The sequence below is a fragment of the Papio anubis genome, chromosome 12 (genome assembly GCF_008728515.1).
Source record: "Papio anubis isolate 15944 chromosome 12, Panubis1.0, whole genome shotgun sequence".
NCBI lineage: Eukaryota > Metazoa > Chordata > Mammalia > Primates > Cercopithecidae > Papio > Papio anubis.
In genome coordinates, this window is record NC_044987.1 from 51,088,626 (window position 1) to 51,106,706 (window position 18,081).

At 43.0% G+C, this 18,081-nt stretch overlaps 1 protein-coding gene across 8 annotated transcripts in view; it reads left to right on the forward strand.

Annotated features, from left to right (window-relative positions):
• RAB30 (RAB30, member RAS oncogene family) overlaps positions 1–18,081 on the forward strand; it is a 98,016-nt gene that overhangs the window by 37,151 nt on the left and 42,784 nt on the right. For 2 of the 8 annotated variants that reach the window (XM_017948810.3, XM_021926366.2), the window contains exon 1: positions 899–1,950. The exons of 5 other annotated variants lie outside the window; for them this stretch is intronic. The gene's annotated coding sequence lies outside the window, so the exon portion shown is untranslated. Of the gene's footprint in view, positions 1–898; positions 1,951–18,081 lie in introns of those variants that run through there. One more of the 8 variants, XM_017948812.3, reaches the window with a different exon arrangement.

Below are 18,081 nucleotides of genomic sequence, written 5' to 3' on the forward strand. Positions count from 1 at the left end.
GCTTTGCCACTTCCTGTGTGACTTTGGGCAAATTATGCTATCTCTCTGGGCTTTAGTTGCCTCATCTGAATAATAGCAATTCTATCTACCTTACAGAATGTAGTGCAGGTCAATTAAGACATTGACTGTGAATGTACCCACCACAGTACCTGATACATATTAGGTATTCAGTCTACCACCAGTCAAAGCCTGGCACTTAATTCTAAACATGCATAGAAGAGTTCTATCAAGTTTTAGCCTCATTAATGGAACTGTTTGTGTGTTGTGCCTGTGTGTGTGCCTGGCTGGGAAGACGGTTCTAACCCAGGGTGTCAGCTGTTGCACTGAATGATACTCAATCTGATTACCCAGAGGTGCCAGGCACAGAGCCTTCGCTGGAGAGCTGAACACAGACCCTAAAATCTAAATTATCAAACCGAACGTCGTGTGGCCCAGTCTGGTTGTCAAGATAGATGCTGTGTCTAGACAGTCATCTCCCTTGGGAAATCACAGTTGCTCAAAGAGGAGGCACGTGGTCTCCTGTTAAGAATACAAAACAGGCCTGTGAGCTGTTGAGGAAGAGGTTGCTGCTTGAGGTTGCATGGGCCTATGGAGCAGGGCCCGGGGAAAGAAGCTGTCTGCTTCTATACTCACGTGAGTCTCTGGATCATGGTGGTGGCGTTCTCCTTCACTCATGTCGGGACAGCAGAGTCCGTGGTACATGGGAAGGTGGAACCATAGCTATCAGCTTTCCCAGAGCGAGTGATTCTGTGCCTCCACTGAAGAGTGCTAGGAGGAATTGAAAGGCAAGTCTGGAATGTGCATTACCTGCTGGGGAGGGGAGCAGAAATCTCCCTGCAAGTTGCCTGCTTGGCATGATGATCTAGATGGCTCCCTTCTGAAGGCTGTTAGGGTGAGTGTTTTAAGGTGAGCACTCTGGAATTAGACCAGGGTTCCAATCCTGGTGATGCAGTGACCTTGATCAAGTTATTGAATGTCTAAGCCATAGTTTGCTCATTACTAAATGGAGGTAATAACGACCTATATCTTATCTAGTTGCCGTGAGGATTAGGGGATACAGTGCATGTAAAAATATTAGCTTAGTGCCTGGCACATAGCCAGTGTTCAGTAAATGGTCATTCTTTTTATTAGTCAGGACAGGTCAGGATTTTGAGTTTAGTATTTCTTTTTCTTTTTTTCTTTTCTTTTTCTTTTTTTCTGCTCTCTGCTAACAGAAAGTTTGATACTTCTGATGAGCCTCACCCACACTGAACTTTCCAATCTCGCTTCCCCTCTTGCTAACTGTGTTCCTTGGACAAGTTACGGAACCTCTCTGAGTCAGTGATCTTATCTGTTACATGCAGTTTACAGTTCCCATCTCACAGTGAGGATGAAATGAGATCAGAGCACTTGATACATAGTAAGTGCTCAAAATACTTATTTCCTCCTGTCTTGGTTCTCGAGTATCTGAAATACGGCCCCTTTAAGCTTGTTAAGATTCCTCGCTAGCCTTGTATGCAGCTGTGGGCAGAGAGCTTTGGCAGAAGGAAAGACTTCTTTTTTTTTAAATGACTGTTTCATAATCTGTTGGCTCAAATCTGCTGCTGCCACACCCTGTGCCTCTCAGGGTCCCTGGGCCCCATTGCAGTTATCATATGCCTCACCTTTAACCTAAATGACCCTGGGAATGGCTGCTATGGAAGGATTTACTGAATGCAAAATGGATTTTCTTCCCTGCTCTTTGGGGCAAAGCTGGCTCAGAGATTCTTAGCTGCAGGGGGAGGGGCTGGCAGGCCTGAACTGCAATTGGACTTAGCAGCCAGGGGTTTTCTGGTTTTCATTAAAATTCTCTGGCTGTCTTTCGGGATAGCTCCATTGGATATGACTGTGCACTGGAGCCGGTTGTGCTGTTCTCTCAGCTATACACACCCATCAAATCACAGTGCCCCTGAGGACGAGAGAAAATTGAAGGTAGGGAATAGCCTGACTGAGGGGTCTTGCTGAGCAACCTTTGTGGTAAGGGGCCTCCATTTATAACTGCAGAGCTTGAGTTTTGCAAAGTCTTAAATACAGATGGGGAGGCAGACATGGCTGAGCTGGGAATGGGTTGCAGAGAGAATCCTGTTACAGCTTGCTTTTGAGACTGGACTTGCTTTTGAGGACAGATGGAGGTTTCCTGGCAGCTGTTGGGGGTCCCCAAGTGTTACATTAATGAAAATGGCCTAATCTGATTATTCTTTTTTGTTTTTGTTTGTTTTTTCATTTGATCTGATCATTCTTTGGAGGTACTTGATACCCTCATATGCCCAAGGGGGTTGGGATTGGGTGGTGCAGTTTTCTGAGGGTGACAGGCTGAATTAAAGAGGATTGAGATTTTTATTTATTTATTATTGTTTTCTTAATTCCCAATGTGTTAGCAGAGGATTCAGTTTTGAATGTTAATTTCTGGTGGCTGAAGGAATCTCACTTGAGACTGAAACTTGAGCTTGCAAACCTAGGTTCAAATCATGACTCTGCTATTAACTTGCTTTATGACCTTGGGCAAGTTACTTTCCTGGATCTCAACTTCACAGTGTGGTTGTAGGGATTAAATGAGATAAATTATGTAAAGCTCTTGGCATATCGAGTGTTCTCAACAAATGTGAGATGTTATTAGAAATTGGCCTAGATTTGACCTGTCACTCCAGCTTGCCAAGATATATTCTAATTCTGTCATGTAAAACATTTGTTCTGCATCCCTCCCAGCTTTGTGTCATTTAAGAACTTAAGGCAGGCCAGGCTCAGTGGCTCACACGTTTAATCCCAGCACTTTGGGAAGCCAAGGTGGGCAGATCACCTGAGGTCAGGAGTTCGAGACCAGCCTGACCAACATGGTGAAACCCTATCTCTGCTAAAAATACAAAAATTAGCTGGGTGTGGTGGCATGTGCCTGTAATCCTGGCTACTCTGGAAGCTGAGCAGGAGAATCACTTGAACCCGGGAAGCAGAGGTTGTAGTGAGCCGAGATCGCGCCATTGCACCCCAGCCTGAGCGACAGAGTGAGACTCTGTCTCAAAAAAAAAAAAAAAGAATTTGAGGCAAACGTGTTCCCTAGGGCAAGCTGAAACTCCTCTCCCTGGAAAAATACATCAAAATCATATTATTATGTTCCCCAGTGAGATGTTTAAGATGTCGAGTATTTCATATTTAGGTAACTTAGAAAAGATGGATTTTTTCCTATCATTCTTGATAGATAGATTATGAGACAGCCATTTTAATTGATACTGGGTATAAATGTTCCCTGATGTTACTTCCAAGAGAGCATGATTAAGGTTCCTATTTGTCTGTAGAGTAAACTCCTTTTCCAGTCTTTTCTCCTTTTACTCTACTCTTCAAACCCTGTGTTCTAGCTATGGTGGACTGCTTACATAAAAATAATTAATGCGAAATATACAATGGGTATGAAAGAATGTTTTAAATACATATTTTCAGTTTAAAGATGAACATTAAAATTGTGGCCAGATGCAGTGGCACATGTTCGCAATTCCAGCTACTCAGGTGGCTGAGGTTGGAGGATTGCTTGAGGCCAGGAGTTCAAGACCAGCCTGGGCAAAATAGTGAGATGCTGTCTCAAAAAATAAAAGAAAGAAAATTGTGAATGTGCCATCCAATTTATCAGATGAACATTATTTGTATCCTAGAAGCTGTTTGTCCACTCTCTGCCCTGAACTCATACCACCTTTTCTCCTCACCAGACATAATGATTATCCTGACTTTTATGTTCATCGTTCTCTTACTTTTCTGTACAATTTAACCACCTATGTTTGTATTACTAAAACAAATGTTTTTTAAAAAACCAAAAGGCAAGCACAAACCGAGCAAGCTTTGTCACTGTTAGATCTAAACTCTGGGTCATAATATGGCTTTAGATTTCCAGGGGGTTTAAAAGGCTCTAATGGGGAAGTCAGTGGGCAAGGATGTGAGTGAATCTTAGGAAACAAGGATCACTACTATTGAGACATCTGACAGGGTTGTAGTGTGGGCACACACTGGACGTGTGGAATGTGGTTACAGAGAGTAGACGGCTCTGTCTTTTCTACTTCCAGTCTCTCTTTGGCCTCCTTTCAGCTCTCAAGGAGTAGGTCAAAGCAGAACTCTTTGGTAGGATAAAGTGAATGTCACCAACTAGCCCAAACAAATCGTGTGGAGATGAGCAGGTACTTCATCAGCATATGGTCAAGACAAATAGAGGCAGAAAGAACCTGGACCAAGTTTACCTACGCATTTTTTGTCAGGTTAAAAAGAGAATATGCAGGCCCGGCCTGGTGGCTCTCACCTGTAATCCCAGCACTTTGGGAGGCCAAGGCAGGTGGATCACCTGAGGTTGGGAGTTCGAGACCAGTCTGACCAACATGGAGAAACCCCATCTCTCCTCAAAGTACAAAATTAGCCAGGTGTGGTGGCACATGCCTATAATCCCAGCTACTCGGGAGGCTGAGGCAGCAGAATCACTTGAACCTGGGAGGCAGAGGTTGCGGTGTGCCGAGATTGCGCCATTGCAATCCAGCCTGGCCAACAAGAGCGTAACTCCATCTCAAAAAAAAAAAAAAAAAAAACTGTGCAGCACCACTTATGGAATATTCTTACCCAAACATTGACTCTTAAAATCTCATTAAGCCTCTAGAGCTAACTTTAATATATTGGAAAGATGGGGGAAAGGATGACAAGTTGAATTACTCTCTAAGGAAACAAACAGAAAAATTTAGAATGTAGAACATTCTGTCAGACAAGTGACTTGGCTTCTGCAACAAGTCAATGACATGAAAAAAATAATAAAGTGACTTAAGAATTATAACCAGATGTCATGTGTGAACCTTGTTTTGATTCGGATAGTCTGTGTGTTAGTTTGCTAGTGCTGCCATAACAAAATACCACACACTGGGTGGCTTAAGCAACAGAAATTAATATTTGCACAGTTATGGAGGCTAGGAGTCCAAGATCAAGGTGCTGGCAGGATTGGTTTCCTCTGAGGCCTCTCTCCTTGGCTTGCAGATGGCTGCCCTCTTGCCACTTCCTTGCATGGTCATTTCTCTGTATATGCACACTCCCAGTGTCTGCTACATGTCCTATTCTCTTTCTATCAGGACACCAGTTAGATTGGATTAGGGCCCACCCTAAGGACCTCATTTTAATTTAATTACCTCTTTAACGGCTCTATCTCCAAATACATGAACAGTCACATTCTAAGGTACTAGGAATTAGGGTTTCAACATATGTATGAACTTGTGGGGGGACACAATGAACTTGTGGGGGGACACAATTAGGGCTTCAACCTGTATATGAACTTGTGGGGGGACACAATTTAGTTTAATTGCAAAGAGACTTTTTTTTTTTTTTTTTTTTGAAATGGAGTCTTGCTCTGTCGCCCAGGCTGAAGTGCAATGGCACGATCTCAGCTCTCTACAACCTCTGCCTCCTGGTTTCAAGCAATTCTCTTGCCTCAGCCTCCTGAGTAGCTGGGATTACAGGTGTGTGCCACCATGCCCAGCTAATTTTTGTATTTTTACTGGAGATGGGGTTTCACCATGTTCGCCAGGCTGGTCTCGAACTCCTGGCCTCAGGTGATCTGCCCACCTCGGCCTCCTAAAGTGCTGGGATTATAGGCATGAGCCACCACATGCAGTCAAAAAAAGACTTTTTGTTTTTTGAAACAGGGTCTCACTTTGTCACCCAGGCTGGAGTACGGTGGCATGAACACGGCTTGACCTCCTGAGCTCAAGCAATCCTCCCACCTCAACCTCCCAAGAAGCTGGGATTGCAGGCATATACCACCACACCCAACAAATTTTTTTAAAAAATTTTTTGAAGAGATGAGGTCTCACCAAGTTGCCCAGGCTGCTCTTGAACTCCTGGGCTCAAGCGATCCTCCTGCTTTGGCCTCCCAAAATGTTGGGATTATAGGCATGAGCCACCACACCTGGCATTGAAGACATTAAAAAAAATTTTTTTTTAATGACTTTTGGGTTGCAAGTGGTTTTTGGTTACATGGATAAATTCTGCAGTGGTGAATTCTGAGATTTTAGTGCACTTGTCAACCAAACAATGTACACGTACCCAATATGTAGTCTTTTTTTTTTTTTTTTTTTGAAACGGAGTCTTGCTTTGTCACCCAGGCTGGAGTGCGTGATGCTGTCTCGGCTCACTGCAAGCGCTGCCTGTCGGATTTACGCCATTCTCCTGCCTCAGCCTCCCGAGTAGCTGGGACTACAGGTGCCCACCACCACACCTGGCTAATTTTTTTTTATTTTTAGTAGAGACAGGGCTTCACTGTGTTAGCCAGGATGGTCTATCTCCTGACCTTGTGATCTGCCCACTTCAGCCTCCCAAAGTGCTGAGATTACAGGTGTGAGCCACCATGCCCGGCCCTCAATATATAGTCTTTTATCCCTCACTCCCCTTGCCCCGTCCTTCCCCAGGTCCCAAATTTCATTATATTGCTCTGTATTGTTTCTGTGTCCTCATAGCTTAGTTCCAACTTAAGTGAGAAAATAAGGCATCTGGTTTTCCATTCCTGAGTTACTTCACTTAGAAGAATGGCTTCCAGCTCAATCCAAGTTTCTGCAAAAGACATTATTCTATTCCTTTTTATGGCTGAGTAGTATTCCGTGGTGGATATATACCACATTTTCTTTATCCACTCATTGGTTGATGGGCACTTAGTTTGGTTCCATATCTTTGCAGTTGTGAGGTGTGCTGCTACAAGTATGCATGTGGATGTGTGTAAAAAGACATTTTTGAGATGTTGGGGAAAATTTTATGGACTAGGTATTGGATGATATCAAGGAATTACTGTTACTTTTATTCAGGTGTGATAATAGTAGTATAATGTAAGAAGATGAATAATATACAGATGAGTTCTGAGGTACACAGGGATAAAATGATATGATGTAGAATTTGTTTAAAAATACTTAAACAGCCTGGGTGCTGAGGTTCATACCTGTAATCCCAGCGCTGTGGGAGACTGAGGCAGGTGGTTTGCTGCATCCCAGAGGTTGAGGCTGCAGTGAGCCATGATGACACCACTGCACTCCAGCCTGGGCAACAGAGCGAGACCCTGTCTTAAAATAATAATAATAATAATAATAATAATAATAATAAATATGTAAACAAAGAAAAAATGGGGGGGAAGGGATAGATTAAGTTAACATGTCAAAATCTTGGTAATTGTTGAATTTTGGTGATGGGTGTCAGGGGTCTACTTTTATGTATGTTTGAAAACTTTATAGTCATATATTTAAAATATTTGAACACAACACAAAAGAGGGTTTAAAGGCAGTGGGGTTGTTGGTGATGGCTGTCTTCAATGTGTCTGTCTCTTGAGTTACACTTCTTTAGTCTGGTTGACTACTTCCTGTGGTAGTCATGTTGGGGTCCTGTTGGGGTCCTCTGTTGCTTGTCTTTGGACTAGATCTCTAGATGTTTCTTGTATACCACTTAGTGAAGGACATCCTCCAGGAGCTCTTTGTTGTTGTTGTTTTTGAGAAAGGTTCTCACTCAGTCGCCCAGGCTGGAGTGCGGTGATGTGAAACAGCTCACTGTAGCCTCAAACTCTTGGGCTCAAGTGATCCTGTCAAGTACCTGGGACCACAGGTGCATGCCTCCATGCCTGGCTAATTTTTTCACTTTTTGTAGAGATAGGGTCTCGCCATGTTGGCCAGGCTGCTCCCAAACTGCTGCGCTCAAGTAATCCTTCTGTCTTGGCCTCTCAAAGTAGGAGCTTCTTATAAAACGGTGCATGGAATATGAATTTCTGAGTCTTGTATACTTTAAAGTATCATTGTTCTATTCTTGTGCTTTATTGGTAGTTTATCTGGGTATTGCACTCTAAGTTGAAAATCATTTTCCTTCAGATTTTAAAGGCATTGCTTTATTGTCTTTATTGTTGCTGTAGAGAAGTTGGAAGGGTTCTGATTTCTGATTCTTTATATATAACCTATTTGTCTTTCCCTCCTCTCTGACAGTGTGTAAAATCTTCTCTTTGTCTGCAACTTTCTGAAATTTCACAGTGTGCTTGGTGTGCTGGGCCCTTTCGAGCTGGCAACCTGCATCCTTCAGTTCTCTGAAATTTTATTGAATTATATTGTTATGATTTTTCTTTTTTCTGTTCTTTCCTGGGAATTTCTTACTTGGATATAGGACCTCCTGTACTGAGCCTTTAGAATATTCTTAACTTCTCTCTGCTGTTTCCATATCTTTGTCTTTTGATTTTATTCTTTAGAAGATTGCGATTTTATCTTTCAATCCTTTCATTGAAGATTTTTAAAAATTTCTGCTATTATGTTGTCAATGTCTAAGAGCTCTTTTTGTTCTCTGTGTTTCCTTTATATAGCCTCCTATTTTTGTTTCATGGATGTAGTTTTATTTCAATTTGTGAGAATATTAATGGTATTTCTGTCCTTGCATATTATCTGTTTCCTTCAAGTCTCTTTGTTGTGTGTTTGCCGTGGTCTGTATCTTTAATAGAGGCTTTCCCAAGATGTCACTCTAAAATGTGATCCTTGACTGTGTTGCTCCTGATTAAGAGGAGGAGGAAAAAAAGCTGTCAAGACCTTAACATTATGCTAAGTGAAAGAAGTCACTCACAAAAGACCACACAGTGTAAGATTTCATGTATATGAAATGGCCAGAATGGACAAATCTATAGAGGCAAAAAAATAGATTAGTAGTTACTTGCGGGAGTCGGGGGAATGCAGTGACTACTAATGTGTGTAGGATTTTCATTGGGGGAATGGAAAATGTTCTAAAATTGATTGTGGTGATGGTTGTATAACTCTGTGAATATGCTAAAAACCACTGAAATATACATTTTATTTTTCATGTAGTTCCTAGAGCAAAATTGTGTATTTTAAAAGGGTGAATTATATGCTATATGACATAAAGCTCTTTTTAAAAAGTACCATCAGGAAACTCTGAATACAGAATGGAGATAATTAGCTCTGAGCCTCACAGTAGGGTGATCTGGATGGGCTGTTTGTTGGGCTCCCCTGATGTTAGCATCTTCAGGTTTTCCCTTGGGTACATTCACCAGCAAAGAGTCTTTCACTCTTCTTCGGATGGTGGGGTTCTATCTGACTGTGCCTTGGTACTCAGAAGGAATGTGGGAACATTTGCACTCTACCTTCTGTAGACATAGTACCTTATCTATGATGTGTTTCCCCCTCAACCATGCTGGATACTGCCAGGCCAAAGACACTCTTACTTTTTATTATGGGGAATGCTAAAGATTACAAAAGTAGGGACGGCAATACAGTGAATCCCCATCTACCCATCATTCAGGTTCACTAGTTTTCAGTTGATGGATATTTTAGTTTGCTCTGTATCCCCCAATCCCCTTCCTCAGATTATTTCAAGCAAATACTGGATATTTCTGTTTTGCGCTCTGCAGAGACAAGCCTTTGGAGTTTTGTTAATGAGGAGGGGGAGTCTAGGTATCTAACTCCTTGATTAGCCTTCTCTCTTGTGTTCTTTATTCTAGCATCCTATACACCTGCTCTAGGAGTACAAGGTACTGTCAGTTCCTGTACTTTTTAAGGATTCTGTGGTTTAAATCAGCTGAATTCTGGATATTCTGAGTATGCTAAGTCCGTTACTACTTGTTCATCTGCTTCCCAAGCTTCCAAAATTTGACACCATTGTCTTCTCTTGTCTTCTCTGCACTTGTAAGGTTTTGTTAATAAGAAGAAAGCACTTTACTGAATTTTTGTGGGATTTTTGGAATAAGTGAAATTAGATGCAGTAGTTCAGTTTGACACCTTCTCCAGACTGGCTGCTCTTTTTTTCTTTTCAATCTTGTCCTATCCTATTGTTAGTTCATTTTTGCATTACTACAAAGAAATACTTGAAGCTGGGAAAATTATAAAGAAAAGAGATTTAATTGGCTCACAGTTTTACAGGCTTTACAGGAAGCATGGTGCTGGCATCTGCTTCTGGTGAAACCTCAGAAAGCTTACAGTCAGGATAGAAGGTGACTGGGAGCCAGAATGTTACATGCAAGAGTGGGAGCAAGAGAGAGTGAGGACAGAGGTGCCACACTCTTAACCAGATCTCACATGAACTACTGGAGCCAGAATTTACTCATCACCAAGGGGATGGTGCTAACCATTCATGAACACCTCACACCAGGCCCCACCTCCAACACTGAGGATTACATTGCAACATGAGATTTGAAGGGGACAGATATCCAAATCATATCACGTATCCTATTCTACTCAGCCCTATGGCCTTATTTTTTTTTTAAATGTGTGTATGTGTATCTATATCTATGTCTTTTTTTTTTTTTTTTTTTTTTTTTTTTGAGACAGGGTCTTGCTGTGTAGCTTAGGTGGGAGGGCAGTGGCATGATCAGAGGTCACTGCAGCCTCAACCTTCCAGGCTCAAGTGATCCTCCCATCTCAGTCTCCCTTGTACCTAGGGCTACAGGTGCACACCACCATGCCTGGCTTATTTTTTAATCTTTTTGAAGAGATGGGGGTCTCATTATGTTGCCTAGGCTGGTCTCAAACTCCTGGGCTCAAGCAGTCCCCCCACCTTGGCTTCCCAAAGTGCTGGGATTAATAGATGTGAGTCACCATGCCTGGCCTTGTATCTATATCTATATCATCTATCTACATCTGTATATCTATATCTCTCCATATATTGTATTTGCCTGGAAAACTCTTTTTCAATTCTTTAAGAATGAAGAGGAGTTTTTCCTTATTTTAACATACTTTCTTTTGACCTTAAGCCCAGGCAAAGGTAAGGAGTCCTGGCTGCTGTGTACTCCCCTCTTATTGTAGAAGTGTTTGCTTGCACTTTGCTGCATTACATTTTGTTTGCCTGTCTGCCCTGGCTTGTGAAGTAACGACTATACCTTATTTTTCTTTGTATCATGAGCACAGTGCCTCACTCCCGGTAAGCATGTTAACTCTCAGACTGAATAATTCAGCATTGTAATTTCAGGAGTGGGGACAGATGAGCTGCAGTGCCCCTTTCCTTCTTGTCTTTTACAAGCACAACTGTTTGGTAAATATAAAGGAGCAAAACATGCCCTGTGGGCTTGTTGTTATGCAATGTTGTTCCCTTTGCTTTCAAGTCTGGTGTTGTTTACCCAGTCAGCAGGTTGCAGAGGGAGTGAGGGCAGCTATAAGAGTGTAAACATCCTAACAAAGAATGAATGGACTCAGTCAGAGATGTGGTGTTCCCTTCGCTTGATAAAAAGGCTTATGGTCTACACTGTGTTTCACAATGAGAAACTTCTTGGTTCTGCAGCATCTTCCATTGCTTTTTCTCTTCTGACAAAATGTCAGGAGAATTTTAAAAATTGCTGGTTGTGTTGTTAAAAAATCAGATATGAAGGTATTATCAATGTGAAGTCCTGGTAAAATGCAAATGGATAGCTTTGAAAGGGTAACATTTCACCTGTTGTTTCTTAAAGTGTATTCTCCAAGTTGCTATACATCTAACTCCAGGGGAAAAGAAATAGGGAACTTACTAGTGTTCAAACAAACTTGGGATGCTGGGTTAAACAGAGTTATTTAGGGTTCCCTACTTCAAGACACCTCAGAGCTTGAAAGATGCTATAACTCTCTCCTCCCAGGAGGAAAGAAATAGGGAATTAACTAGTAGTCAAACAAACTTAGGATGCTGGGTTCAACACAGTTAAGTAGGGTTCCTTATTTCACGCTTGTTACTGTGCATTGCAGATCTCCTAGAGGGGTACATAGTAGGCAGCATTTTCTAAATTTACTTTACTTTTCATCTGAGTAACAGTAGCATTTCGGTGTTGTGTTTTATGGAACACACATAATTCTGGAAACAGCCTCTTAGCTTTAATCCATCCTTTGTGGTCTAGTTCAAATGCCACCTCCTCTAAGGCATTTCTGTCTACCCCCAGAGACGTACAACGTTTTTCTTCTTTGAATTTTACTGCCTTCACTTGTCTAATTGTCTCCTCACCCTTCCCCTACCCTATAAGAGGTCATACATTTTTTGTACGTGTTGTATCACTTTCCACTGCATCAGGGACATTGCCTTGCATAAAACTGCTCAAGAAATGTTTGCAGTACGGCATTGGTTCCTTAGTTGAGTCATCCTAGAGTCCAGAGGGCACTGGCTGTGTGGGGAAGCCTGAGGCAGATCTGGAGTTTGAGACCCTCACTATTTTGGCATGTAGATGGATGGGGAGCTTACTTGCTGTGTCCTTGCTGGAAACAGGGCCAGTGTAAGAGGCTGGTCCTGAAGGGCAGAATTGGAAAGCGAAAAACAAGAGATGCTGAGCATATAAATCAAATGTGCTGAAGGCCTATTGTATGCCTGTGGTAAGCTTTGAATACTTAATTAATGCCAGCCTTTCAAGTTGGTGATATTCTTCTGATTCTCTAGAGGAGAAAATGGGGCATCAGAAAGGCAAAGCAGAAATAAGTACTGGGGCTATAAAGATGAATAAAATCCAGTCCTTCCCCAAGAAGTCCCAGGATATGGAGTAAATAGTCTTATAAGTAAATAATTGTGAGCAGTTGGTTAACTGCACAGATCAAACTCTGTCGAGGTATTGTGGGAGAACCAAATAGGAGACTCTAACCTCTGTATGGGAGATGGGAGGGAAGGCATGGCAGGTGGTAAATCCAAGAAAGCTTTCAGAAAGAGAGTGATGCCTGAGCAAGGTGGAATAAGAATGCATGGGCTGAAGCATGGAGGTGAGACGTATCATGGGGAATTCACTGTTACTGGGCTATAAAATGTGAGTTTGGTGAGAGTTGAGGCTGGCAAAGTTGAGAGGATATTATAAACAGGTTGAAGAGTTCTAGACTTGATTTTGAAGTGGGAAGCCATTGTAGGGTTTTCAGTAGAAGAGCAACGAGCCAGCATATGTTTTGGATATGTATTAGCCAAGGAGGAAGTGAATCTGAGCTGGGTAGGACCCAAGGCAGGGCCATCAGCTGGAACTCTCAGCACTGGTGCAGGGGAGATAGGATGAAGTCTGACCCAAGGCAGTAACAGGAGTGGAGGAGAGGAGGGGACTGGTTTGATAAATATTCAATAGCTAAATCAGCAAGACAGGAGTTAGGGAGCAGACAGAAGTCAAGTACAACCCTCAGGCTTTGTGCTTGTACATGCCTCTTCTTCCCTTAACCAACATTTCAAGTCTGCCCTTATCTGAGCGCTGACCTTAAGCAAATCCTATGTGAAATGTAGGTTTATGAACAATTAATTAGGAGACAGTGTTTTACAGAGAGATTGTGACTTGAGATTTCTTTAAATACTATTGCCTTCAGAGCATTTATATGTTGTATATCTCAGAATTCTTATTTTTCTAACTTCAGGAATGAATCTATTGGGTAAAACAGTGGTTCCCAAGCTAGGTTATCACCAGAATCAACTGAGAATATTTTCCCCCAACTATTATTATGAAAAATTTTAATCATACTGAGAATTTGAAAGAGTAATAAATTGAACACCCAAATACCCACCAACTAAATTAAACAATTGTTAACATTTTGCCTTATTTCTCGTGTATGTATGTGTGTGTGTGTGTATATATATATACATATATACACACACACATACATACATATGCATATATACATATATGCTGGACCATTTGAAAGTTGCAGATGTTATAACACTTCACCTGAAATTCTCATTTCAGCATGTGTGTTCTAAGAATAAAGACATTTGATGCAACATAAAATTTTATCTAAAACAAAAATCAAAATGATCATCTGATATCAGGCCATGCTCATATTTCCCCAGTTGTGGCCAGGGGATATTTTTACTTCATTATTATTTTTTTTTTTACTTGCCCGTTACTTATGAAAGAAATGTTTTGTGGTACTCTAGATTTCACTTCTGATTCTGGTCAGTTTTTCTTTTTTTTATTTAAAAGTTGTCTTTATTTTAAAATTATAAAATAAAGGATACTTATTTAAAAATTCAAGCAGTGCAAAAATATCTAATAAAAATATCTAAAGTAAAAATTGGAAGACCTTTCTCAGTTATTGGAAGTTAATGGAACAGATTTTCTTAATAAGAATATCTAGGGAAGGGATCTAGCAATTTTAGTTTTAAGAAGCTCTTTGGGCCAAGTGCGGTGGCTCACACCTGTAATACCAACACTTTGGGAAGCTGAGGCAGGAGGATCACTTGAGGCCAGGAGTTCAAGACCAGCCTGGGCAGTATAGCAAGACCTTATCTCTAGAAAAATTTAAAATTAGCTGAGTGTGGTGGCATGTGCCTATAGTCCCAGCTACAAGGGAGGCTGAGGTGGGACAATCACCTGAGCCTGGCAGGTCCAGGCCTCACTGACCATGTTATCATGCCACTGGATTCCAGCCTGGGCTACAGAGCAAGGCCCTGTTCCCTATCTCCCCCACCCCCTTCATCCCCACCCCCAATAAAAAGAAGCTCTTTGGATGAGTTTAATGTAGTTCACCTGGTACCAGCATTTAGGAAACACTGGTCTATTGTAAGGCATACCTACAGCCATGATTTTTACTTGTGATCAAACCAAGAAGTACTTAATTAAGTGCCTATGATGCATTGAGTTATGTTCTAAGAATGTGGAAGATCTAATGAAATACGTAAAATATATGATCTGTCTTCAAGAACATCTTGTTGGAGAGATAAAACTGACATTCACAAAGTCATTAGGAGGAAGGGAATTAATATTTATAGAGCATTTCCAATGCCAGGTACTGTGACAGATGCTTTACAAAAATATCTCATTTAAATCTCACAACAGCCCTTGAGGTAGTGACATGGGATCTTGGGGTGTCGCTTTTCTGGCTGGAAACCTGTGGCCGGTGGGGCCTTTGCCCCAGTTTTGCTGAGGCCTTCTGGGCTTGTTCCGCCCACTCGGCCTGGCAGGCTGTGCTCAGCTCATGCTACCGGGCTGGATACCATGCCTCCAAGAGAGACTGGAGTCAGGCGTGGAGCGAGAGGGTTGTGTGAGTGAGCATGGAGCCTGGCCTCTGCACAGCCAGATATGTCAGCTGCTGCTGCCAGGTGGGTAGCTCAAGGTGCTTGCATAGGTGCTAGCTCTCTATGAGGCTGCAGCTGGACCAGGTGCACCACAAGCAGCTTTCCCAGCTGGTACTGGGGAATGAGGCGGCGCCTGGAAGCTTGGAGGCACCAGGAACCACGGGGCCCCAAAGAGGGAGTCACACCCTGGATCAGGGAGCTCCCAGGTCTGGGCTTCCTGAAGGGCCACAGCTCATCTCTCCTCTTCATTCATAACCTGGTGAGCAAGGGACATGTTTCAATCCTGTTTGTGTTACAGGAACTCTTTTAGCTTCGCCATTCAGTGAGTCTCAAGTTCTTGTCCTATGACCAGGAAGAATGAGGTACACAGACAGGCGGAGGGGTAAGCAAGACAAAGAGGAACTTTATTGAGCAATAGAACAGTTCAGAGAAGACCCGCAGTGAGCAGCTTCTCTCCATGGCCAGGATGTCCTGATGAGTGTTTAACTCCTAGCAGAGAAGATAGCTCCTCTCTGCAGGCAGGTTGTCCCAACAAGTGTTCAGTTCTCAGCAGAGAGAGTAGCTCCTGCTATCAGCAGAGAAGGTAACTCCTCTCTGCAGCTGGTCATCCTGTCATCTGCAGCTCTTGGCAAAGAGGAAGTGGCTCCTCTCTGCGGGCAGGTCATCCCATTGTCTCTGCAGCTCTCAGCAGAGAGGAGGCCCTAGAGTTGGTGGCTCCACTCTGCAAGCAGGTTGTCCCATTGTCTGCAGCTCTCAGCAGAGAGGGTAGCTCCTCTCTACAGCTGGTTGTTGCATCCTCCCTCTGTTCTGTGGTCTGACTGAGCCCAGGGCTTTTATGGGTCTCAGAGGGGAAGAAGTGCATGCAGTTGGTCCATGGGTGGCCATGGGCAGGCTGAAAAAGGCACCACAAATCTCCACCCTGGTTTGTGGGACTCACAGCCCAGCTCCCAGGCCTGAAGGTGGGGTCTCAACAGGGACCCGCCCCCTTCTGTCCAGGAGCTTTTCTGCCTCCTGCCTCAGTCATGGTATCCAGGCTGCTCGTGCCAACAGGCAAGTGCAGGCCAGCGCAGAGCCGCCCTCAGCCCCCACCTCGGCTTTTCCCCATGTTTGTCAGTGCCTAAAGTCTGGAGGGGGCTGAGGCAACAGAGTCCTAGCGTGAGCACACCCAGCAAGGCTGTGACAGTGCCCGAGCTTGGCCCCAACCCTGCTCTAAGATTAGAGCAGGCATAAGGAGGAGGGAGAGGCCAGGCAGTGGGAGCAGGCACCTCTGAGCCTGCACAGGCAAGCGAGGACCTTCCTGGACCCTCAAGAGTACAGGGATGCCTGGATCTGCAGTCGTGATTTGAGTGGCTGTAGCTGTGCCCGGGAGGGTGGGGCTTCTGCCTGCTGTGTGGAGCAGGAGGCCTGGGTCTGCAGCCATGGTTTGGGTAGTTGCAGTGGCACCTGAGTAGCTCCCTCCCCAGTTCAGAAGGGGTAGAGCTCCTGCTTGTCCCTGGCACTCGCTGGCTCCATGGAACATGCAGTCCTGGCCACGCCTTCCACCTGTAGGCAACGTGATGGCAGCGGCTGCTCCAGACAGCTCACCACTGTCATCAGTAGGCAGTATTATTCCCATTTTCTAGTTAGGGGAACTGAGTCTCAGGGAATGACTTGCCCAAAATCATTCAGCCTGTAAGAGATGGAACAGAGTCATAATTTTAACCCAAATCTATCTGAATCATTGCATTAAGCTACCTCTCACAGTAACAATAGCCAACAATTGTATTGAATTTCCTACTGAAAAAAAGTACTCTTGCTCCCACTCTGATATTTGAATCAGAGAATGATTATAAGACCAAATATGATCAAGAGCTAAATTTGTGTGTACTAGTAACTTAGTGTTACAAAGATTCAGAGATGGAGAGATCAGGGAGGACTTCCTGGGGGAGATGGCATCTCTGCTGCCCTGAAGGAAGAAGCAAACTAGAACAGTTAATGGGAAGCTAGGTGAGAGAAACATGGGGCAGGGGAGTGGGGGTTTGTGTTGCCGCATGGTAAAACAGGGTAGGCATGGAAAACAGGTGACAAGAGGCCACTTCCTAGCCACTTGCTTTCTGAGATAGCCAGGCAAAGAGGAAAGAAACAAAATGATCTGTACCTTAATTTCCATCTTCACTTTTGCTGAACATAAATACATAATTGTTATTTTTTAAGAAAACCTTTTGGCCTAGCATGGTGGCTCATGCCTGTAATCCCGGCACTTTGGGAGGCTGAGGTGGACGGATCACTTGAGGTCAGGAGTTCGAGACCAGCCTGGCCAATGGGCAAAACCCCTATCTCTACTAAAAATACAAAAATTAGCAGGCATGGTGGCACATGCCTGTAATTCCAACTACTCAGGAGGCTGAGGCATGAGAATCACTTGAACGTGGGAGGTGGAGGTTGCAGTGAGCCGAGATCGTACCACTGCACTCCAGCCTGGGTGATAGAGTGAGACTCTGTCTCAAAACAAAACACAAAACAAAAAAAAAAACTTTTTACACTCAAATAAAGCCAAATACTTACAGCCAACTGATCTTCAACAACGCAAACAAAAATATAAAGTGGGGAAAGGACACCTTGACAAATGGTGCTGGGATAATTGGCAAGCGACATGTAGAAGAATGAAACTGGATCTTGTACAAGAACCAACTCAAGGTGGATTGAAAGACTTAAATCTAAGGCCTGAAATCATTAAAATTCTAGACAATATCATCAGTAAAACTCTTCTAGATGTTGGCTTGGGCAAAGAATTCATAGCCAAGAACCCAAAAGCAAATGTAACAAAAACAAAAATAAATAGATGAGACCTAATTAAACTAAAAAGCTTCTGCACAGTGAAAGAAATAATCAGCAGAGTAAACAAACAACCCACAGAGTGGGAGAAAATATTCACAAACTATGCATCTGACAAAAGACTAATATCCAGAATCTACAAGGAACTCAAACAAATCAGCAAGAAAAAAACAATCTTATCAAAAAGTGGTCAAAGTACATGAATAGACAATTCTCAAAAGAAGATATACAGAAATAAAATTAAATGAAAGCATGAACAAATGCTCTCAACATCAATGAATTATCAGAGAA